At 33.8% G+C, this 26,435-nt stretch overlaps 1 protein-coding gene and 1 non-coding gene across 7 annotated transcripts in view; one reads left to right on the forward strand and one right to left on the reverse strand.

The window, feature by feature from the left end:
- NAV3 (neuron navigator 3) overlaps positions 1 to 26,435 on the forward strand; it is an 894,692-nt gene that overhangs the window by 578,785 nt on the left and 289,472 nt on the right. The window lies entirely within an intron of this gene.
- Positions 25,651 to 25,772, reverse strand: LOC111759034 (small nucleolar RNA SNORA32). Its single transcript, XR_002793132.2, has one exon. It is a non-coding gene; the product is annotated as a small nucleolar RNA SNORA32 (small nucleolar RNA).

The following is a 26,435-nucleotide window of genomic DNA, read 5'->3' on the forward strand; positions in this document are numbered from 1 at the left end:
TAAGACTGGTTTTAATCCAAAGTGAGACATAATCCTAGTCCCATCATCTTTCTCTCTTTTCTTGAAGAAACAACTAAGTCTTTCCTTTAAAGAACAGTTTTATTTAAACAAATAACGCAGATTTCTTTGGCAGTGCTTCCTCTGAGTTAAGACAACACCATTCACCTATTTTTTAAACCAGAACCTGTTCTTCATTCCTGACATCATAGCAATCACTAAATCCTGCTATTTTATGTCTTAAATATTCCTTCAATCCCCCTACCTCCTGTCTATCTCTGTTATCACTGCCCTGGCTTAAATCCATATCACCTCTTTAATAGTTCTAATCCAATTTTACTGTCTCCCAACCAGTCTTTCAAGTGCTCCCGAGGAAATGCAAATCTCAGTATACTACAGTCCTATGAATGCCCTGTTGCCACAGGATGAATTTACATTGCATAGTATGGTATACAAATTCTCCATGCTCTGGTCCCTGCATGCATTTACAACCTCCTGTCTGCTTTAGTAACACTGAATGGCTGGCTTCCCCTCTTACGATCTGCTATTTTGTGGTTCGAACCTTTTTTTATTTTTAATGTCCCAGCTCCTTTGAACTCTCATACCTTCCCCCAATACCACAACAGCATATGTGTCTATCTTGGACCTAATATGTTATATTTAATATACAAGATCTGTGTCTTAGTTTAACACATTAGAAGTCTCTCAAGTATAGGAAACATGATTTATTCATATTTTGTTTCCAATAGGCATAGTTTATTTAAATTTTTAATCTATCTCACATTTGTCTTGGGTATCATTTAAGCATTTTGTTGTCTCTGCCCTTGGAAGACTCCTTGTTAAACTCTTCTCAAAGACATAGATGCATCCCATAATTTCTCTGATGTCCTTATTTTTAACTGATGACTTGGTGAATAAAAACTGCTAAATTCTGGTACATATTTAAAGTCATTTCTTTCATCTTTCTGGGCTTCAGGATTCTTGTTTCTTAATCTTTTTTTCTTTAATAAATATCTGGAACAGTGCCTAGCCCATTGCCAGCCCTCATAAAATAATTGTTGGGCTAAAATGAGCTGTATAATTGGAATTGCAGTCTGCTTTTTCCTTTTGTCATGATTTATAGCTCCACCACTTGATTTTAGTCATGGGAGTCAACTTAAAATGACTTGGTATGACATTAATTGTTTTCAGTTAGCATAGTTTGGATGCCAAGCTCCTTGAAAAAGGAACATTCCTTCCTAAGCTAATGGAATTTCACAATAGTTTTCCTTGCTCATTAAACATTTATTAGGTACCAGGCATAATGTTTGATGGTGGTAATACAAATATGGACCTTCTCTTACAGAAGGTTGCATTTTGCAGAAACAGGGACCTATTCAGTAATGTCCTACCATCATTGACTTAATTTAGGAAATTCAGTTATAGTTGCTGCTACAAAAAGGAGAGAATTAGGGTGGAGATCAAGAGTAAAGAACCTAAATGCTATGGGAAATTCATTCCATTTAGTTGTACACTTGAATTGTCCTGAGATTGAAGATTTGAATCCCTTAATTGTTTCAAATTCTACAGAAATATACAGTATTTATATTTAAAACAATGTTATCTTCTAGTTTATGGTTATCTCAAGGATTTTCAAGGGCAAATTTGAATATGAATAATTTTTGCATTATATGATGATGAGTTCAGAACCAGTATCCATGGAAAGATTGTTATGCAATGTATTTAGAGCTGTAGTAGAACAATTTTGCTAAGTTACTACCTCATAGAAACCTCCCCGATCTTATAAATTTTATCAACATTTGTATTTATTTGTGAGACTGTGATGTCTGTCTTCATTAGAGTATAAGTACCATGCTAAGAAACCATATATATACACATATATATATACTTTGTTACTTCCATATCACTATCATTTAGCAAAATGCCCAGCGTTTAATAAGAGGTTGTATGGATAAATGGAGTCATTACCTGTTCAACTGTATTTTCCTTTTGATAAACTTGTTTATTCCCAATGCATTTGTAATCTTTAATTCTGAATTCACGTTTTCTGTAAGTTATGAATGGTCTTTATTAGAGCTTTAGATTAATTCAATATATATGATTTAATTTATTTAAAAATATATAGATAGTAAACTATATTTAAAACAAAAAGAAACCTTATTTTATCTCAAAATGTAATGACTATTAAAAGGAGGTTTTTTAAATGATGGAAACACAGTCCAACAAAGCAATGAAATTGATGTTATTAAAAACTTTATAAAGTATAAGTTAATATAATTGTGCATTTAATTATCCAGTTTCCAGGTACCTAAATGGAGTGAGGGGAGGGTAAGTAATAGGAACCTTTTGGATCTTATAGTTTATATTATCGAATAAAGCAAATAACAAAGCATATCTAAAGATAAAAAGCATTTTTTGTTGTTGTTTTTTCCTGGTACTGAATCCCTGAAGAGCTTTCTGCTCATTGGTTCTTTAATGAGGAATATGGAGTAATATAGTTAATGATAATTGCAACCATGGCCTTGCAAATATTCAGGCATGTTATTTAAATATGCATTCCATGCACATTCTCTGTAGGTGCTGATGATCTTATAAACTTACTCCAGGAACCAATGTGGCTCTGTGGTTGAGCTCTGGTGTCCTGCATAAGAGGTCCCAGGTTCAATTCCTGGCCCTGGTACATCAAAACAACAACAACAACCTACAAACTTACTCAATAAATTTCTGCTCAGTTGCTCTGATTTTGTTTTGATAATAACATGGAGTACCTAAGAGAAGTACAAGTTAATAGCCTTGATAAGTTGTGAGTATTAAATGGATAGCTCAAGTAAGCCTTGGATTATAGTTGATGCCTGGTCGAATTGTCTGCTAAGTTTCTGAAGATTCCAAAGTCTTTTGGTTGATAAGAAACAGTTTTTTAGGCATTGGGCAATAAGTACATGGGATATAGAATTGGCATGAGTCAATTAGTGTTTCAGAGCTCCACATTTGTTGGTTCCTGGAGAAGTGTGCCATAGGTGTGTACATATGGATAGGACACATGTTTTCCTGCTAAAGCATTTTGACAGATACTCAGAAGAGAGCCCGTCTTATGCTATATGATATGATATGAACAAAATAAGATGATTTGTTAAAAAATATTTTAGGGCACTTTGGCCAATGTATTGCTTCAACTTGAAAATAACCCTGACCCCCATTAAACCTGCATCTGGTGAACCCTCAGTGAGTTAACATTTACCTTTGAGTGGGCTTATTTAAGATTAAAATTTAAATGTTGGTCAATTAATAGCAAACTCAACTAGCTTAATTTTACTCAAAATTATTTCAATAACAACTTAGTGAATATTAAGTAAATTTTCATGTTATACTCAACTCAATAAATCATGATATACAGAACTCAAAGTACCTTGTCATTCATCTTTGTCACTATTAGACAGTTTAGGGTTGGTGGCTGCTGAATAGTTGAAACAGAGTAGTTCAACTTTGTATATTAATGATGTATTTTTAATCAGTAACTTTGGTTGCTTCTTTGGGTAGAAGAAGATATTAGTCCTCATATGAGCACAAGAAAATGTGTCCAATAGATTTACTGTTCATATGAGCATGATATGTCTGCAGTATACAAAGAATACCTATTATAAATGTAGACTCTATGTCAATGCATTCAGTAGTTATCACTTTTGGTCTGCAGCTATCAGAAGGCTGGTTTAGGTAGACATTCAAAACTGAAGCAGTCCAATAGTTGAAGAGAATAAGGGAAAACCTAAGGATTAGAACTGAATCCTTGAATTATACTGGGTAGGCTCATAAGATTTTGTTTTATAAATTCTTACTCTAAAGAAATTGTAACTCAAATTAAATCAAAATTTAACTAAGTTAAAATGTTTGATGAGTAAAAGGCCTGAGAACTTTGCTATTTATAGTCAACTTTAATTTCTTTAAATGTCTGGAAATTATGACATTTAAAAAGATGGTGATTAATATTTTTATGAACTAGTTCGTATCTACTTAATATTTGACTATCCATGATTTTGAGCTAAACATGATATTGGAAAAATACATCTATTTCTTTTTAATTTACTGAGAATATTTGTTATACTTACAAAATTATCCCTAAAACCCAAATGACAATTCTAATGTTAGAATTAGTGTATAGAAAATTTCTTGCACTAAGTAAGTACTTCTCAGTAAGTATTCCTTGAACATATATAAGGGTGTCTTAAACACCTCTCTCTAAATTCTGTGAAATCTGTATAAGTTCTCCAAAAAGTAACTTCAAGTCCCCTCAGCATCTGAAACATCTATAACATTTCAGAAACTAGTTAATAATAAAGGATTTGTACCCAATACGCAAATATGATAAATGATTTAATAATTCAGACACAAGATAGGTCTCCAAAGCAGCCTGTGGTTATTCAAATATTTTCCACCCTTTCTTCTCTTAAGCAAGATTATCCCATTTTATAAGTAGACTTCCTGTTAAATTAGTGCTTGTGACGAAATATTAAAATGTTTCCTTGATATCACTGCCCTAAAATTTGATAAATGAAACAAACTTCAGTAACAAAATAACTTACAACTATTATATTTTCCAGTGATTTAGATAGTCTCCTGAATCTTTAAGTCATTATGAATTTACTACCAAAAATTAGTTTTTATATTAACTCATTAAATGTTTTTGTGGTTACAATTGTTTTCATATTATGCTATACTCAAAAAACTCTATAAAATTCCTTCTTAATCTCCTTGTTTATATGTGTAACAGAAAAATCTACAGAATCTATTTGGGCTAATGAGCATCTCACTTCTATTTTATTTCTATTCCTATTATTTGTGGCTTGTTATTTTTTTAATTATAATAATATAAGTTAAGGTAAATTAATATGATGCAATATATCACATAAATCACTAACAAAGCTGAAAAAGCAAACACTTTTTTTAGTGAAACTGAAGCTCTGAGAGTTTAAGGACCTGCTTATGATCCTCAAAGTGGACAGCTATATAGATGGCATTGGAGCTTCCTTTCCAGTCTAGGGCACTTCTGTTACACTCTACTGCCTTCCAGAGAAGGAATGTTCCCTTTAAGTGCTGTTATGCCCCTATCCAATTATTTTCCTCCACAGTTAAGGGTTTTCCTGGTCCTTTACTCTTTCTCCTTTGGTGCTTTCTGACCTACAAGCCTCACAGGTGTGATTCCTCATCCGCTAGTCCAGCAGAAGTCTCTGAGAAGTTTTATCTACTCATCAGTTTTATGGGATTAAAGGAATTGACCTAGATAGGAATTTCTTAAACTTATTTGATCATGACATATTTTTTGAAAATTATAATTTTGGTCATATTACTATATTGACAACATACCCACATGAAATCAGGATAAGTCATTCAAACTAACATTAAAATAGAAGATTAAAAAAAAGGTCTTCGTAGGTTGATTGTTACAATAAATTATCAACACTTGAATTATATTTAACATACAATAAATATGTTGAAGTTGTAAGACAGTGCCCACGCCATAGCCTATAGCCCTTTGGTAGAAAGCATTTGATGCGAAAGTGAGTTTACAAATGCTGCCTATATCTCCTTGCTGGTGAAAAAGTGTCTTTGTGCATCAAGTAAAGGCCAAGGGTTTCCTTTTGTTCGTAGAGGAGGCAAGCTCTAGAATTAGACCCTCTGGATTTATATGTAATCTTTATCAATTACCAGCTTACAATTTTGAGGAAATTATTAAACCTACTAAGCATCATTTCCTTCATCTAATAATGGAGCTCATAAAGCTAAAATGTGTAAAAGTACTTAGTATAGTGCCTGGTAAAAAGTTATAAATAAATGTTAGCTATTAAAAATGAGAAAAAGGGTAATTACTATTGGGTATGTAACCAGCTTTGATATTGGTTAAGTAGGTAAAGTAGTAATGTCCGTGAGTGTGAGCTTCATGATAATCATTCAGTGCCATCAAGTGACACGTGTTAATAATAATATCTCACTGGGTGCTAGTTTTTTTGCACAATGATTGGAAATAATGATTGAGATATGAGATCTTCTTTTATAGCGAACCATAGAATTTTTCCTTACATGGTATGGAAAAGGGTCTTTATGAAAATAAAATAGGAATCAAAGGAGCATAAAGGGACCAAGCAAAGGGATTTGGAATCTTTGAGAACCTCAAGGGAAAAGCTAGATAATCACCTGCAACTTAACCTGATGGCACAGATCTTCTAATCATAAAGTTTACAGGCAATCTGCTCTGTCAAATTAAATATATTCTTAGGAATTTACCCTTAGGTCAAACTTTCTTTGCTGCTCAATATGAATTTTTCCTCAAGCATAAAACCATGGAGATTAATTGAGATAGTGTAAAAAAAAAAAAAAAGTAAAACAAAACAAAAGACTCAGTTGGACTCCATAATATACAGTTAAACTGCATAGAGTATTTATTTGACATTATCATTTGCATATGTTAAAAAGCATCTTATTAAAAAGAATTGAAATTGTGCAGACCAACTTGATACAGCTTTCAAAAGATGAGGTTTGTTCAAAGACAAAGTCAAGGGCCAAGGCCATAGAGTGAAGGTTGACTACAACAATGTCAATTCAGAATTTTCAAAGCAAAGTAAATTTGTCAGAGCTGAAGAAACATCTTCAAGTTACTCTAAGAACCTCATTTTACTTATCTATATTAAAATGAAACTACAACTGTAATCATAATGTTGCTCCTCTCTGTTTATACTGATGTCTTCCAAAAAAATTTGCAGACCAAGAAATGATGATAAAATTAAGTGCATCCTTACCATATTCTCATTAGTTCTTTGATTTTCTAACATAGGCACTTTCACAGTTTTGTAACAGTTTTCCACAGTCTTAAGAATAGTATAAAGTATTATTTGTTTTTTGAAAATTAAGATCGAAAGGCAAGCTAAATGATCTCAGAAGGTCAGAATGAAATGAAATTACACTTGCAGTGGTTATAAATCATAATTTACACTTTTATATGAAGTGCTTTGAAAAGGAGTAGGCAGGATGCCTCTTACCAGATCCTGTGTATTGTTCGAAAAAGAAAGAAGTGTGTATATATGTGGTAGCAGAGGGCTGAATGGCATCTAAGGAGAGAAGATTCTAAACAGAATTACAGAACCCATTTAAATGAGATATTTCTAAATATTTCAGAAAATATATAACTATTCATGTCTTTTATTCCTAGCTCAGGAATACGATTTTTCATTGAGAAGAAAACTATTGAGACATTAAAAACAGGAAATCAAAGCCAAAATAAAGAAAGCAAGTTCTAATGAAAGTACTGTACTTATTTTCTCTTTGGAGATTTTTATATATTGCTGAATACCCAAGTATTAAAAAAAATAAAAGTCCCGTTTGTTGCTTACCATGAAGTGATTGACTGGAAGGTTTTGAAATCCATACCATCCACAATCTACTATTCCTTGCCTTCCTTCTTCCCACAGAACACACACACATAGACATACTACTATTGCCTTTCATTTAAAAACTACCTTAAAATTGGGCCTGTTCCAGTCAAGAACAGCAAATCTCTTGACTTTTCATTCTCCCTTATTCCTATTACTTCGTAAATGGAATTGGCAGATAATGTGAATGATTGCTGTGGAGAAAGTATAAAACACAATACACCTTATTTTAAATTTGTTTTCTCAGTTTTTATTGTGACATAGTTTAGGTAATATTTCTCTACTAAATAAAATCATCCTAGCAATTGTATATTGCATAGCATAACAATTGCAGATGGCCTCTCCCTCTATCTGAGATGTGTTTGTGAGTGAAGGGGACATGAGGGATTGGAGAAAACATGCTTCCACTAAAGGGGCAACATTCACTTAGCTCCAGATAATTGCTGCCTTGCAAAACTTCAGGCCCAGCAATGCCAGCTGTCCTAAGTGTTTTAAGAAAACCTGGACATCCAATGTTTATGTGAAATCTCCTGTCTTTAAATCTAGACTCTAAATGGAGTGAGTCAAACAGAGCAAAGCTGTAGGCCATGATGTATAAGAAGCCAGGGTGCAGCCACAGATGACCCATTGCCTGATCTGAAGTTTTTTACTTTACAGTATCTCCCTGCTCAAAATGTGGTCCTTAGACCAGTGGCATCAGTGTAACCTTAGAGCTTATTAAAAATGCAGAATCCCAGGCCCTGCCCCAGACCTTCTGAAATAGAATCTGAAGTTCAAGAATTCCCTAGCTGATTTGTAGGCTCATAAATACTTGAGAAGCCCTTGTTTACAAGTCATCTAGAAAAAAAAAAAAATGACTTTGCTATAAATACCATGACTTTGGATTATTGGCCTTTCACTTTTTCTTCTCCTTTGGTGATTCCCCATCCCCATTGTCAACCATATCGCTGACAGTCTGTTCTAGAGAACAGCCAATCTTAAATAGCTGAAATAAACCTTCAGTGTCACAATAAATGATTAATATATAGTGCCATATCACATCCCTCCTTTAATTCAATAGCAGATTTGAGTGTTTGCTGGCTTTCTCTATGGTTCCACTTCTGTAAGCTTCAGTTTCCAGCTACTTTGTCACAGCAGTTAGAATTGCAAGCCTATAGGCTGCAAGTCTATAGGCTGTCCTTGGCTTATTCTCTTCTGGCAGCTGGGGTACTTGCCACTTTGTCTCCATGTGATGCTCCTGTGGCTTCCATCAGCCAATCCTGGGCTCATATTTTGTCCTTTTATTGTAGAAGATTTTGGGGGAGGGTAACGGGATTTTTGGCAAATGGGATATGTATGCAAAGTATGTCAGTATTCATTGGTATTCAAGTTTTCCAAAGAACTGTGGGAAATTTTGTAATTCAAATGAGGTCTCAAGAGAGTAAATTGATGTATTTATCATGGATTCTACTCTAGTTGAGCTCAACTTCTGATCTTATACTCCTTCGTTTCCTCACAGCTCCTTTTCCAAGGTCACATCTCAGGTGACCTAGAATGCTTTAGCTCACCAGTAATATTTATTATAAATACGTACTTTTTTGTGTTATTTGATTGCTATTAAAATTTGTGTGTTTTTTGTTTGTTTGTTTCTTATTAGCAACCAGTACTGATTTGGTATTTGTATGTCCATTTTATAGAAGAGAATATAATGATTATGGAATATGGCTAATTAGCCTAAGGCCACACACAGCTGTTAATTGCCTTAACCAGGACTGAATTTCTGGTCTTTGTTATTTTTTTATATTTTATCATGATATTTATCCCAAACCTGATAAAGAAACCTCCTTAAAATCCTTTTGCATTTAATTTCAAGTTCCATCAAATTAATCAAACTGAACATATCTAAAATGAATATGATTTTTCCATAGACTTAAGCATATCTAAAAAAGACTTCAATTGGTAAAAATGTGATAGGCATTCCATGATCCTACTATGGTTACGATAGGGAAAAATGAATAAATTCTGATGAAAAATATATAAATTTACAGAACTTTAAGGGAATTAAAAACTTTTCAGAAAGACTAAACTAAGTGAAGACATAGTTCATTCAAATTTAAGCCAGTAATTTAAAGGGTAAAATAGTGTGCTTTTTTGTTCAACAACTCCTTATTAAGTATTAATTATTAAGACTGTGCACAGGTGAGGACGCCAGACATAGACCTTGACATAAGGGGCCTTGTGATATGCTGAGACATACACAGAAAAATAAATAATTTATTTTCATGTAAAACTGGTTATTTTCTGCAAGTGAAAATCATTGTAATTGCCTGAAATTTGGACAATGAGTTTATTATAGGATGGAAAATATTCATTTTGTTGCTTCTAGCTTCAAAATTATGTCCAGAAGCCAACCACTTCTCACCACCTCCACTTTGATCCATCCAGATGAAAGCCACCATCATTCTTGGCTTGGACTGTGTTAATAAAACTTCCTATTTCCTTGCTTCTGCTCTTGCTCCTTTCAGTCTTTCCTCAATACAACAGCCAAAGTGATCCTGTTAAAATATAAATTAACTGTAGTTTAAAACATAAAGCTGTCAGAGTTTTCTGACTGGCCATACGTAGCATATAAGAGGAAGACAGAGTCAAGGATAACACTGAATTTTAGTTTGAACAACTGGCCAGTATAATCACTCTGTAATGAGAAGAAGAAGAATGCAGTAGCAATGACTTGCTCTAAATACCATGTGGGTGGGTACCAGTAGCCCAGTTTTGAAAATGTTAACCTTGAAATGTCTTTTGGATATCCAAGTGGAGATACTAAGTTAGCAGTTGTATATATGCATCTGGAATTCAGGGAGAGGTGATAGAGTTAATAATTTGGGAACTAGTAATATACAAGAGCATTTGAGCCATGAAACTTGATGAAATATACAAGAAGAGACCTAACTACTGAGACAGAGGTAACATGGATGTTTATAGATAGGAAAGATGAGGAGAAAACTGCAGAGAAACAGCCAGGGAGGCAGGAGGAAAATCTGGAGAATGTGGTACGCTGGAAGCCAAGTAAAGGGGAATCCAGGAGGAGTTAATGATCAACTACATCAAATGCCTCCAATACGTCAACTGGATGAGAACTAAAATTGCCCGGTGAATTTAACACTTGAAAATCATTATTGACCTTGACAAAGGCAGTGTACGGGGAGGATTGGGAGATAGAGTCTGAAAATGCATGAGACTGAGACTTACCAGTGCTACATGCTGGGAAGAATGGGGTGATCTGTCCAGGGCTTCTTAAGGGGATTTATATGAAGTGGGAAAAAAGATATGAAATATGATTCATGTGAGTTCATGGGCAGGGGAGGATGCAGAGTCTAAAATTTCATAGGATGATAAAGTGAGGCATTTTTTTTGTGTTAGAAATTTGAAAGTTGATATACCTTTTTCAAAATAAGCTGCTCATTCATCAGCTACTGTATACCCATAATTGAATCAATTTAATTTCTTATTCCTAATTTTTCTCATTTACCTGCTTATTCTAATGTTTCCTCTGCTATGTCCCAATTGTCATTTTTTCCTTTGGCTACATTCTTGAAATCATCACCATCTTTTTATTCCTGTCGTTTGCAAATCTGGTAAATAAGGCTTTCAGTAGAAGAGACCTCATTATCCTCCTCCAATTTCTTCCATCTTAGAATCCCATTAAATCTTCTGTGCACGTGGGGCAAGGTAGGTGTCTATGCTTCTTTACTAAAGATCAAGCAAGTTATTGCTTGTTCTTGTTTATCTTTTTCCATAGTATGTCATCTTTAGTTCTGCACTCTCTTGAGGTCAGGAAAATGCACAACTCTAGATGTGAAAAAAATTTAATGCAAACTCAGTAATTATAAAGTGCACCTAAGTCTAAAGTGGAAAATAAGCTCACTCATAATGCTTGCTCTGTATTACACCCCAAAACCAGTTCCTGATATATATCCTCTTAGTCTGGTTCTCTAAATCAACTATAAATGTTTTTTTAAGCCACCTTGCTCTCCACTAACTCAAAGTCAGATAAGCTGTTGCTCACCATTTCTACAAGTTTCAGAGGAGCTACCTTGATTCTTTTTTTAAAATAAAGAATGCACTTTATTTTTTACTTTATTTTTTTAAAGATTTATTTTTATTTCTCCCCCCCCCCCCCCCCACCCCACTCAGTTGTCTGTTCTCTGTGTCCATTTGCTGCTTGTTCTTTTTTGTCTGCTTCTGTTGTTGTCAGCAGCATGGGAATCTGTGTTTCTTTTAGTTGCGTCATCTTGTTGTGTCAGCTCTCTGTGTTTGTGGTGCCATTCCTGGGCAGGCTGAACTTTCTTTGAGGCTGGGCGGCTCTCCTTATGGGGTACACTCCTTGTGCATGGGGCTCCCCTACGTGGGGGACCCCCGCGTGGCACAGCACTCCTTGTGCGCATCAGCACTGCGCATGGGCCAGCTGCACAAGGGTCAAGGAGGACCGGGTTTTGAACCGCGGACCTCCCATGTGGTTGGCAGACACCTTAATCACTGGGCCAAGTACGCTTCCCTACCTTGACTCTTTAAAGTGGAAGCCTCTTTTTCAGTTTCTGTTTGGCGTCCCTGGGTTTGCTTGAATATGCAGCTCTGAAATCCCCCAATAATGCCTTCTGAGCAGTACATAAGCAGTTCCCTTTGTATTTAGCTATATCTGTCCATTGTATGAATATACACATGGGGCTTGGGGAGGAATAGAGACTGTCTGAAACTAGTGCTTTATATTCTTAATTTTTATTTTTTGCATTGCACTTTGGTTGTTAAACAATGCTTTAAAAAATTATCTCCTGAAACCTTATATGATTATTTTGTTGACAATGGGATTTTCTTTTTTTTAAACAAATCAATTTTATTGATACATATTAATAAACATACAATTCATCCAAAGTGTACAACCAATGATATTTGCTATAACCACATAGTTGTCTATTCATCCTAGAGCATTTTCATTATTTCAATAATAATAAAAAACAGACAAACAAAATCCCTCATATCTAAATCTCTCTATGCTTCCCCCACTATACATAGCTGCTGTTTCTGGTTATTTTATCCTAAGTGTATAATCAATGACTTTTAGTATAATCACAATGTTGTACATTCATCATCTCAAAAATTTTAGAACAATTTTGTTAGTCCAAGAAATGTAAGACTCCACACCCTTAGCATTCCTTCCTCAGACCTACATAACCATTAATCTCCTTTCATCTTTATAAATTGATTTATATTTACATTTTATATAGATGGAATAGTATAATTTGTAGTACTATGTGCTCCTTAATATAATGTGTTTTTTTCCCCTGATATTAACATTTTGTATTATTAACTCACATTTGTTCAGCTTCAAAGAAAAACTCTTATATATGCAATTTTACCCATATTCATATTTCACATAATGTATTTAGTTCTTAATAGGGCAGTCAAGCAGTATTTGTCCTTTTGTGTCTGGCTTTCTTCACTCAATGTCCTCCAGGCTCATCCATCTTGTCATATGTTTCACAACTTTATTTCTTCTTAATGCTGCATAATATTCCATTGTGTATACTCCACAATTTGTTTATCCATTCATCAATTGATGAACACCTGGGTTGTTTCCAACTTTTGGCTATCATGAATAATGCTGCTATCAACATCAGTGTGCAGATATCTATTCAAGCTCTCAGTTCTTCTGGGTATATACTTAGCAATGGTATTGCCAGGTCCCATGGCAAATCTATATTCAACTTCCTTAGGAACGCCAGTCTTCCACAGTGGTTGTACTATTCTACATTCCCACCAACAGTGAATAAGCATTCCTGTCTATCTTTCCATGTTCTTTCCAACATTTACAGTTTTCTGATTTTTTAATAGTGGCCTGTCTAATAGGTGTGAAATGATATATAATTGTAGTTTTGATTTGCATTTCCCAAATCACTGATGTTGCACGTTTTTTCATGTGTTTCTTCTTTGGACAGTTGTCTTGTCAAGTCTTTTGCCCATTTCTTCATCAGATACTTTGTCTTTTTTTGTTGTTGTTGAGTTGTGTGGTTTTTGTATATATCATTGATATTAAACTCTTATCAGAAATATGATTGCCAAATATTTTCTCCCACTGAGGACAATGCACTTTTCTTAATCATCTCTCTTAACTTTTATCCCTTCTCTAGTTAGGATGCTGCTATACCTACAATTGACTTCTAAGCTCACTGTTTTTACTCTACAAATTGGTTCAGTTCCATCAAACCAGTGGTCTAATTGGTTGATTAGACATTTGATTGGGATGAACCATTTTGTTACTTATTTTTATTTTACGTAGATAGGCTCTGATATTGAAAGCGAGCCTATGAAAAATACAGTAAAGATTATTCCAAAAGGTAGGTGGTCATGAAAACCAAGCGAAGGAGTAGAAAGGCATAGCAGGACTTACTAAATTTACTTTACAACTATGGCCAGATGCTCTTTAATTCTATCTGAACTTCATTTAGGCTCATTATACTTATGTCTGCTCTAATTTTCCTACTATGCTTTATCAGCATAAGATTTAGGGTTTGGTTTCCTAATATGGTAGACATGCCAAATGGTTACTTTAATTTGAATAAACAACTTATTTAAAAACATAGCCAAGTAAAAATTCTGAAATAAGTATGTATTTAATGTGTAAATCAAGAAATAAAAAGTTATTCTAATACTTCTCAGTGACAGCAAAGTGAATATACTTTCCCCATGGTGCTTTGGTTATTTCTGAAATCATTTCATCAAACACTCAACTTTTGTTATAAACAAGTATACATGTCTTCTGGGACTTGGTACTTTTGAATATCAGCTAGAATGTCAAAATTCAGGTCCAAGATCAATAAATGTATTACAAGTTATAGAAATTACTTTGGGAAAAAATTCAAAATAAATAATCTCCTTATATTTGTCATTTGCAGTATATGATTTTTCTTTATATCATCAATAAATCATTTTGTTTGAAGGGAATTCTCTGAATTTTAGATTATCCCCACTAATACTATACTTATGAGAAAAATAGTGCCATATAATTCTAAAAGTAGAGGAGATCTTCAAAATAAATGAGTCACATGATGTCAAAGTTTAGGACTAGTGAGAACCTAGAGAACTTAGGGAATTTGTCCAAGGTTATATCTGCTTGGTACTACAATTTCTTGAAGTATGTTTCTCCTTTTTCATATAAAATTTCAAATATATTCAGTTTATATTTTCTTAAGTGGAAAAGTAGGTACTCCACTATATTTTTAGTTCCAAGTTTTATGCATTTCTTGCTCTTCAATATTTTTGTAACTCAAGAATCTAGAAATACGTTTATCTTTTACATAAAAGTTGTTATCTCATTTTTTTTTCTTTCCTAAAAGCCATCTTAACTGTGGATTACCAAAACCATAAAAATATTAGCACAAAAATGATCACATTAATTTACTTTTATGTGTTAAACACAGTAGAAACTTTTATCTGAAATGATTTCTTTTATAAAAACTTGATCAGAAACAATAAAATAACATGACTACAAGTTAGTAGTTACATAGGTGCTGTTTTTCTGTATTATTTTATGTAGTCAATAAGATTCTAAAGCATAAAATAAAATAGGAAAAAATTTTAAAAATACTTATGGTGAAAGAACAATTCAGGAACAAAACCAGAAAACTATGTATCATATAGCAAAAAAGATAATGATCTAAAACAGAGTTCAGCAAAATAAAATATATACATATTAGAGAGTGAGTTTATAGAACAATTCTGCATAATATGCAGAATTCCCATTCATCACCCTTCTACTACACCAAACTTTGTGAAACATTTGTTACAGATTATGAAAGAACATCGTCATCAAAATATGACTACTAACTATGGTCTATAGTTTACATTTGGAATATTTTTTCCATACTCGCCCCCTGCCCCCTGTAATTAACACCGTCAATTACAATGGGAACTTTTTGAGGTGAGTAGAACATTTTCGATTCCTGTTAACTACGAAGTAGACATGCAGTCGGTGCCTGGGAGCTCTCTTAATTTCCCTGTGTCCTCTTCCCACAATCTGCTGAGTAGGCAGCATGTCAGGAGACTGTGCCCCCTGTGGTCAATTCTAATTAGATAAAAAGTGGACTTCTGATCCAGGCTACGCCAATTCTACCCCTTCTCCCTGGAAATTGTGGACCAAGAGTGTAAGTTAGCTAACGACAGGCACTGGATTTGTTAGTTCAGACACATCAGACCTGGATTTGCCATGGACCTGCAGGACAGAGGAAGCAAACTACCTGCAATGAAAAGAAGGAAGCAAAGAAAAGTGGGCATGAAAGACCATTAGAGACAAAGACATACAGAGAATGCAAGGGAGAAGAGAGAGCAAGCAAGCTTTTGTTCCCAAGGGTGTTTCCAATTAATACCTGCTTCTGATTTTTCCAGAGCCAGACTGACATTCCTCTTTTGTGGCTAAATCTTTTTTGCGTGAGTTTGTTTCTTGCAATCAACATAAAACAACTGCTTTTTTATATTTGAATAACACACTGAGGCAATCATTAATGCTACCAGCAAAAGAAAGATGACTGGTGGGAACAGACCAAGTTTGAGGGATTAAACATTATATCTGGGCAGTATAGCAACATGTTAAAACTCAGACTCTGAGCCAGGCATCCTGATTTCAAATTTCCAGTGTACGACACACTAGCTGTGTGATTGGGCAAGTTTCTTGACCACTGGTCTTCAGGATAAAAGAGATAACACCTACCTTAAAGGGTTGGCATGAGAACTAAATAACAATACATGTAAGGGTTTATGAATGCCTGGCACAGTAAATACATATAACTATATGTGTGTGTTAACTGTTAAAACTATTATTTTATAACATTTTTAATAACTAGGAGTAAAACAGCTAACATATAAATTTGAAGAGAATAAACACTTCACAGAGGTGAATTATGTACCTATTTAGTTGCCAGCTTCCATCAATACTTGGCAGTTGCCTCTTTCTTCCACCACCATTCTGGACTAATTATATGGCTTCAGCCACCTGCAAGCAGACCTCCCAGCCTCCATTATCCCCACTATCTAAGAAGTCATCTTGATTGTCACTCACCTACCAAATAACCTAAAATACAAGGTCTGCCTAACTTTCTGGATCATTCACAATCTGTTTTCTAGTCACCCACTTCTCTGCCTCTGTCAGACCATTCTCTTTCCTGTCCCAGGCACATGTCTTCAGTCGCTAACCTCAGTAAACTTGTTCAGAGTTTCCTGTGTGACAGGTCTTTCCTAGCTACAGGTAAACAAAGGGAGAAGACAAGACTCTTAGATCATGGAGTTCCAGAGTGGTGGAGAAAGAGTAGACACCCGAGGTTATTGGCAGGTGTATAGACAGGCTTAATGTGAAGGGAGCGGTGGGAAGGCTGAGCCCATGAATATCTTCCCCAAAAAGATATAACTTAAAGAAAGAAGGTTACTGGACAGAATTGGGAGAAAAAAAAGAAAGTATTCAAGTCAGAAGGAACAGCATGGGCAAAGATCTGGAGTCAAGAGAGATCATGGTCCATTCAAATAACATGTATTTATTCCCAGGTATGTGTTTGCACATTTTATTCATCTGTATGGAAAGGCCTTCCTCCTTACCTTCCCACAGGCTGAGCTTTGGTTAGGGTAGTTTCTTCTAGCCACAAGGCATGAGTTGTTGGTAGCTCTCCATCTTTCAAAATCCAACTGACTCTGATCTCTGCTGTGAAACTTATTTCATGCTCTCCAGATCTTCTGGCTGTTCCCTTCTGTGAACACACAAGCCACTATTTATCTCTATCATGCACTTTATAACATATTAAATTATTTTTATTTACCTGTTTTAGATCCATTATTCCACACAACAACCCTATATAATAGATTGTATGGCACCTGTTTTTCACATTAGAAAGCAAATGCTGCAGCACCATTTCCTAAGATACAGCTAACGTGTCTGATATATTGGCCACATATGTGATGCTGGGTAAGTGGACAGTCTTGGTGCATGTTAATCGACTGAGGTTTTCCTGTCTTAATAACATGACACATGTGTCACACACTTGTATGTAGGTTGGGGTGTGAACTTTCTTTTTCAGAGTGTACAACTTAGTAAAGTCATTGCCCATTGTTTTAAACTGCAATCTCCATATTATTTTCTTCCATAATATTCCAGAAAGCCAAAAATAAACCAATCCAATGTAAAACCTGTGGAATTGTGGTTAACAGTGGGTTTTAACATGTTTCTTATATTTTATTGTTATTTTAAAACATAAAAGCTTTTTCATGTAAGACGAAATCACAAATTAATGTTTGTCAGCAAGATATTCAAAACAAATTATATTCAGAATTGCTTGTTTCCATGTAGGCTACTAATTACATGTTTGAAAATATACCTAAATATTAATATCACCTTATTTTAAATGTAATATAAGGCCAACAACATATGCCTCAAGAAAGTATTGGAGATGACATGATTTGTGACTTTTTATAGGCTAAGTGTCTTGCACTTCACTGGAAAGCTTAACGTTTTCCCTTCTTCCCTTTTTCCCCCCTCTATTTTACCCCTCCCCCATCATTCTTTCTTTCTTTGTCCTTCATGCTCTCTTTTTCTCTTTTCTTTTCTCTTAATTTCTTATTGCTAAATTGGCATCACCTTCCAGGATGCATATAAATGTTTGTTTTCTGGCAACATCACAAATATTTTTAAGAAGGAGAAAATATAACTAAAAAGAGTATGTCCTTGTTGCTGTCTAGCTTATGATGTCTATGCTGGTGTTGGTGATCATATTAATTTTATTTTATGATGACGTTTGTAATGTTTAAAGTTTCTACTGTTTTTTTTTTCTGAAACTACTATTAATCATAAAAGCAATGCTTTTTTTGATAACTGGCTTAGATATAGTTATAAGACCCTGACTATTGGAAGGATTCTTCCATTGCTTTGCTAGTCACATTATTTCAGAGCAATATTCAACATACCAATCCAAGAGCTTATTCTCCTCCTTTGCATAATTTATTTTTATCGTTTGCATTAATTATCCAGAAGGAAGCACTAAGTTCCTTCTGTATAATGAGTGTTTTATCTTTGTCTATGAAAATAGATAGAATGATTTGTATTTGAATAAATGGAAAGTAAAGACAAACTGCAAATTCCATAATTGAGTGATGATAATGTAGACTTGGAAATAGAAAGACTGGATTCTAATCACAATGCATCCACTTAGTGTTTGAACTTACTCAAGCTGCTTAATTTCTCTCAGCCTCAGTTTCCTTATCTGTAAAACGTGAATGATAATATCTTCCTTATAGTTTTGTTTTGAGGATTAAATTAGATGCCAGATATAAAGTCCCTAATGCAGTTCCAAGTATGTAGCAAGTACTCATTAAATGTACTAATTATTATTATTAGATTAATACTGTATAGGTTTGGGTTTTATAACAATTTCATAATTAAAGGTGACTTTTTTTTTCAAACAGGAAATAAAACTCAATAAATGCACCTGAACACATGTAGTTGCAATGTTCTCATGGATGTTTTCTTCCCTGATCTTGCCAAGTCATTAATTCAATTTAGGGAGGCTTGTTTCCTTCCAGATAATGACTCCATTCCACCACCTAGTCAAGGCTGATCCGGGTGACTGAAGGGGTCTGAAGAAACAGTCTGTTATTAGGATATTAGGAGACTGTGTCATTGCATTCTGGTGCTTCTAGTCATGGTGGGAAAGGGAAAGCAGTTTGCCATTTCTTTTTTAAGTACAAATAGTTTTTATTGAAAGATTATCAGGTACAAACTACTTTTGCCTTTTAAAATCATCTACTGGAATATAGTGCAGCCACCTTTGCCATGCATCTCCTGTTATCTAATATGATTCAATTGAAGTAGAAAATTTAATTTAGTTTTCTTTTACAAATATATATTCAGGAAAGCTTCATAGATTGGGGAATAACTTCTTGCAATCTTTATGACTAGCACAGATTTTTTTTGTCTGATTGGACTAGTGTCAAAGTCTATAGTTACAATGTAAATTCTCCCAATGTGTCACAATTTCCTTTAATATACAAAAATGAATGTCTCAGAATGGGTTTAATATACATTTCCCCTTTGGGATAGTTGTCTTTGAAGAACTAAAATATGTCATATTTTAGACTATCATTTAAATGTCTTTGCTGTTGTCATTCTTGAGACATTTTTACAATGTCCTTACTGTTTTTATTTTAAGGTTCTTGTCAAGATTGCCTTATTTTGCTAAGACATTCTTAAACTGCATGCCATGGGGAGTTCCATTAAAGAGGAAATTTATGGTATTCTTATTTTTAACAGATTGCTTAAAATGTATCATACTTAGACACTATCCCTTGCCAGTATATAAGTTTGTGTTTGATCTGAACTTCAGCAACGGTGTCTGACCACAAAAAGCATTAAATCGTCATCTCTGAGAAATCACAGTTCCAACAATTGTCTCTGTACCCAAAAATGGTAACATAGAAAGCACTTCACACAAGTGACCTCCATGATATAATTGAACTGAAGACACATAGGCTGTGTCCTAGATTCTGTGATTAAGAGGTTCCCCTAGTTCTGAAAGAAAATAAGTGACCTGATTGACTGGTGGTGCACCTACAAACCCTTTTACTTGACAGTGGTGGCATGAAAGAAAAAATAGGGGGCAATAATGTAAAACATGGAGAGAATGTGTACGCTATGAGTTAGTGAAGATGCTAACCACTGGAAACATACAAACAGAAGAGCAGGGTGGAAAAAAATTTTGTGTGTTAGATAGATATGAATGACCATCTTGTTTACACTGTACCTCACAAATACTGTCTTCACAGTAAAGAAATTCTGAATAAATGAATAAATACTCTAAGGGTACTGCTGTGTCATTCTAATAAAAATTAGGTTAAGAATAACTACATAGCAGTATTTCTGAGAAGGGAGCAAAGAGCCATCTAAATGTGAAAAATTATCAAGTGCATCAAGACACCATAGCAAAAGACAGTTATCTCTCCTAGCCATAAGAAGTTTTTTTAAAGTTCTTTTGAAGAAACAAGATTAGGAACTGGCATTGTTGTAGAATACACCAACCTGTAATGCCAGAAGCCTGGGATTGTCATAAAATTTATCTGATATGTTGCACAATAAGAAGATGAAACTTTGTCACTAAGAAAATTTACAAAACAGTTGGTCCATTATGGCAGAAGTATTTAAGATTTTCAATCTCAATCTTATGTATGTGTTTCTTTTAAAAAATCAAATACTGAGAGAAGATTTTGGCCTCTTGTCAGTTTGGGTTCATGAAATTGTGTCTTAAGCTGCACTTTGCTTCCAACATCTCTGGCAATTGATAAGCCATTCTGTTCTTAAAAACAATTTCAGTTCTGGCAGTGTTTGTCTAATTTTCCACCCAAAAGCACCCACAGCCTGGAAGAGTGAACCTCTAAGAGTTTGACAAAATCACTTCTTCATACTTGAGAATGTATATGAAGCTTTGATTATTTATAGTAATACCCTTTGTGAATTTTACATTCTATTACAAATGTGTTTGTTTAATATGAACTAATATTTTAAATCATTTGCCATTATATAAATGACATTGCTAAAAGTGGGCTATGTTTATCAGAAAGATTTTTATACCATTGATCACCCATTGTGTATCTCCAAAGGTGTGTGTATATAAGTATAATATATATATATTTATTTGTACAATAATCCATAAGCCAAAGTGAATAAATGACCATCTAGTTTATATTTCCCCGTATGTCCACAAGATATAATAACAGCTCTGAAATTCTTTTTTCTAAAATTAAAATAAATTCTTTGAAAGCCAAACTTTTTATCTTCTGGCTTTAAGAGCCAAATTACAAATACAGGATATTAATTTGAATTGATGTGTTTCTAGTGAACAAGTCATTTCTAGTGACTGCTAGAGATATCTTTTATTTTGTAAATGCTTCAAATCCACTGCTCAGTAATTCACACTGTGATTTTCCATATATCAGCATCAAGCTAGTGATCTATACTTATACATTTTCCCAATTTTGAAAATCAGGTTGTTTACCGATAATCTGCTGCCATTTCTCCCATTCTCTATTTCTTATAAGTTTATCATCATCATTAGCACATCATCCATCATCATCATCTTCTTCTTCTTCTTCTCTACAGATTTTTAAACAATATGTTTCTTTAACAACTTTGGGAAATAACCAATAGGTACTTGAAGCTTTCACTATGTTCAAAATGTCTGGATAATTTATCTATTGCTTTCTCTCTCCTGCTCAGGTATTTCAGTGACCTTAATAATGCTTTCTTTTTCCAAGTTAACCAGTTACATTGTAGTCAGTTTTGCTTAATTGAGCTTCTAAAGTCTATTGATGACATAAAAAAAACTCTGTATAGTACAAAAACAAGCACAAACAACTTAAAATAGTATAACTGACCCCCAAACCTGGTATATATGGTTTTGTTCTATAGATCGACATATATTTTACACCATATATCATTTACACAGCAATTCTTATGCTATGGAAAGAGTCACTTAGCGGAAAAAAAGGAAAGTACAAATGTATATGTATAATAGTAGTTAAGTCATTAGTGTTAGGGTATAGGTAGAAAATGCTGAACAGTTTCTGTAATATTAATCCATTCAATTAACCCCTGTAATATATGTTTTAATGATGATAATGATAACTAAAATTTATCTTATTTGCTAGGAAATATTCTAAGAGATTCGTGTGTACTCTATTAATGCAGTTTAATAGACTTTTTAAAGTTATCAGATACCTTGAGATAGAGATGTAGTTTACTGCAAAATTAGACTGAATTCAGGGAGTATGTGTGTGAGTGGTACTAACTCTAGTATACTCTTCTGTGTTGAGTGGCTATAAACAAAATCGGAGTTAAATATTTTTATCCTCTCATGCCTGTCTTAATTTCTAGCTTTAGAATGTTGTTTACATTATTTGTAGCTTATGCTGGTCTTCAGCCATCATTATAGAGAATTTTTAAAGTATTGTATCCTTAGTTATATGCCCTTTCTTTCTGTCTATTGTTCATGTCCTTTATTCAGTCTGATCTGAATCTTGGTAGTTCTTGTGTAGCTTTTTTTCTTTTGAGTACTGTGCTTGGTGTATAAGATATGTTCATTATTGAATATTGACTTTCTTTTTTTCTTAATTCTTTGTGGATCTTAATCACACCCAGAGCAGAAGTCCTTTTCTATCTTTGAGCCGTGTCATTTTAAGGAAGCCAACTTGAAGTTTTATGAGATGCTCTGCTTTTAATTGAATGAAAATTTCAGCAGATGTTAAGCTGGTTAATGTTTCCCATCATTTTAACATTTGTATACATGCCAGTTTTTTAATCTGCTGTAAGAGAGAATCATCTAGCAATCTCTACTATGGACTAATACAAATTGGTTCGTTAGCATGTAAAGAGATCATTCCTTTGATTCACTCTCAGTGCCTTCATTCATTCACTCATTCATTTATTATTCATTCATCAGTCAGTCCCTCAAGCAAACTTTTAAGAACAAATAAGATATTTTTGGAGGTACACAGATGATTTATACTTCTTGTTCTTCAGCTGGCCTCTGAGTTTAGCAGTTACTTTGATATCTTTGTATGAGGGGTGCTCTCTCATGTTTTGCTGCAGATGTTTCCATGTCATGAAACAGTAAGATAAATGATTTTGCTTTAATCTAAAAATCATCTTTAAAGGAAATTTCTTGTTTGGAGATTCAATTAAAATAAATTATGGTCACAGGAATGGATTAAATTCCCTCAAAAAGTAAACTAATGCCCATTGGAATAAATTTGTATGCTTTGCTTTTTTTATTGTGTGAATGTGGAATAACAATCCATGGGGATTTACCTAGTTTGATGTGAAGTAAAGTTGCTCTTTAAACTGAATATCCTGTAAAAAGCAATTTTCAGAAATCTGTTCTCATTCAGAAAACAGACATTTTAAGTTCAAAACAATAAACTAAAACCTTTTATAAGATTAAGAAATACATAGGTAATTTGTACTTATTTAATTATGTTTGCAGTTTTATACCCAATGCCTGTGTTGCAACATACCTATTATTTAGAAAATAAGTCACTTAAATGGCTGGAAAATAATCCAAGCCAAATATAGCTCATTAATTTCTAAATATCTATTTCAGTTATATAATATATGTTTAAGAGATACATTACATTTTTTTTTAAAGATTCCAGATACAAGATCCTTGAAAACACACTAACAAAACCTAAATATCTTCCTTCATGCTTGCAATCCTCATATCTGAGCGCTGCCAAAATTTCTCCACCCTAGATTTATTTCCCCACCAGCTGCAAATTTGCTTTGACTTTTGCCTCCTTCCAGAGTCAACTGGCTTAATTTAAAATGTAATTTATTTTCATTTAAAATACATTGGTTGACAAATACAAAAAATTACATTTCACGCATTATGTGGAAGATTGCATCAATAGCCATTTGTGTGAATAATTAAATTAAGCCTAATATTTATATAATGGTTAAAAATTCTTCCAGGCATTGCATAGAGCTGTGGAGTTTGTTTAGGATTTCTCTGAAATTTCCACTCGTATGGCCCTCTGGAGATCTGTCAAATAAATAACAGATGTAGAGATTATCGGTTACTGTTGAACGTTTGAAAAAAACAGGCATACAAGCCAGGTTATTTCCCACTGGGTCTCTTCATGTTAAAAGAAAGAAAGAGTCTTCCAACTGAATCAAGTAATCCATCTAGCTTATTGTTTGCATCTTATCATGTAATTTTGTCATTTTTTATCAACAAATTTTTGTAAGGGTAAATTTTCTGTGTTCCTTGAAGATAGTCACTTTATCTTTGACAAGTTAAATTGAATTAACTACAGTATTGTCTTCTGTAGTAGAGGTGCAAAGAAAAGGAAGTAATAAATTGTTCAGGTCTTTGCTGTGTCTATGCTATGACTTTGTTTATTCCTCATTCATTCATTTTACCCATCAGTATTTATTGGACACTTCCTACAGTCCAGAACCTGTCCAAGGCACTGGAAGTATAGACGTGAACAAGACAAAATGCCGAATGAAATGGATCTTATATTCTTATAAGGGTGTGGGGGTTTTGGGGAGACAAATCAATAATGTGTCAGGTAGTGATAAGCACTTGAAGAAAATAAAGCAGTATACAGGGATAGAGAAGATGGGAATGCAGTGGGGAGACTATTCAATCAAGAAAGCCATGGAAGGCCTCTCCAAGATGGTGACATTTGAGCAGAGACTTGCCTGAATATTGGGGGATAGTGTTATGAGCAAAGGGAGCAGTGAATGCAATACCCTGAAGCTGGACTAGAGTTATGTGAGATTTAGATTGCGCTGCAATTTTTTTTTTTAATATGGAAGCAAAAGGAATATTTATTACTTGAAAGGCATTTGACAATATTTACAACTGGTCCAATATTTAATTCATAGTAGAGGAAAGAATAAATTCAGCGGACTGGTTTGAAGGAAAAGACTAAGGTCCATTGCCAAGTGCAACTTGTGGACTCCAGCTGCTTCCACCTAATCATACAGAGGCAAAGAAGGAGTGATAGTCCTGCCTAGAGTCGAAGAGGTGGTACAGAGAGAGTAGAAACAGAGTAAAAGTTTATTAGGCGTTAATAAATGGGAGGAAGGCAGGAAATAGTTTTCTGCAGATGTTTTTTTGAAACTGCTAAATTTGTTTTATTTCCTCTACAGAAACACTAGAGAAATTTTGAGCCAAAAATACATTCTGATTTTCTACAGTGTAACAAGTATTTTTATTATGTGTAGCATATTATAAATCAATAAATTTTTATTTATAGAATTCAACATGTAGTCATTCCACTGCTTAATTATAGAAGTCAACTTAGTTCCTTTTCAGTTTGAAACCAGATTTATCTTCAAGATAGCTCTTTTAAAAAGAATCCTACTGTTTTCAGTCAGGCCTACAGAATAACAGGAACATAAAGGTTATTTCAAGGAATGAGTTCTGGAGCCAGCTTTCTTCTGTTAGCGCTACTACATAATACGTGGTCAGTGGCAACCCAGAAGGACTGTTTTTTGGATTAGCCAGGTAAACCACATTTGCAAGCAGCCTAGGCCTTTTTCAAAGACATAGCATGAAAAAAAAAAACTCGTATTGATTAAACATGATATTAGAAAATTACATGTAGTTTGCATTATTTATTTATCAGTGCTGATACAAGGAGTGTATTGAAATAAAACAAGGAGATAAAATATTCCCAATAGGCTGAATGCTAGCAAGGTAGCAAAAAGAAAACCTAGGGGGAAGGCTTTTTTATTGTCAATTCCTCAGCAAATCAGACAGTGTATTCTAAAAACCTTTATAATGACCATTCGGTAGATTTTAATGATATTTTCAACAAAACTCTGAACTATAAAATCTACCAAATATATTTTTTCTTACTGTTTTATTAAAATTTTAAAATGTTTTTAATCTATGAATAGCATTCTACCTGCAATATCCAAAGCAAAGATACATTTGATTAAATGTACATCTTTCCATCAGAGTTTGGCTCAGATCACAAAGGATGCTGATTTTCATTACCATCAAACAGAAAAAAAATTACTGAAAATCATGATGTGAATATTGATATCCTCTCAGTTTCCAGAACACAATTGCTTTCTTATTTGAAAGAGACTTAAAAAACTAAAATGGACCCAGAGTGAAGTTTTTAAAGCATAATATTAAAAAAAAAAAACACTAAAAACATGGACTCAATACCAGAAGACATAGAAGCAGAATTCTGTGTCCTCTCTGGCAATATCACAAGTCAAGAAGATATTTACTGTTAATTTAGTCTTATAGAGTTATGAATTATTATGATATGCAAATCAAATTAAAAATAAAACAAGCAGTTTAAATTTTTGACATTATATAGTTCCTATAATATGGATTTTCATACATAAGAGCTAATAATATCAACTAATGTCTATTGCTGGTCTATCCCATGCCACATGTCATGGGAGTAAGTTTGCCTACATTAATGCTTTAACCC

Source organism: Dasypus novemcinctus, chromosome 12 (genome assembly GCF_030445035.2).
Source record: "Dasypus novemcinctus isolate mDasNov1 chromosome 12, mDasNov1.1.hap2, whole genome shotgun sequence".
Lineage (NCBI taxonomy): Eukaryota > Metazoa > Chordata > Mammalia > Cingulata > Dasypodidae > Dasypus > Dasypus novemcinctus.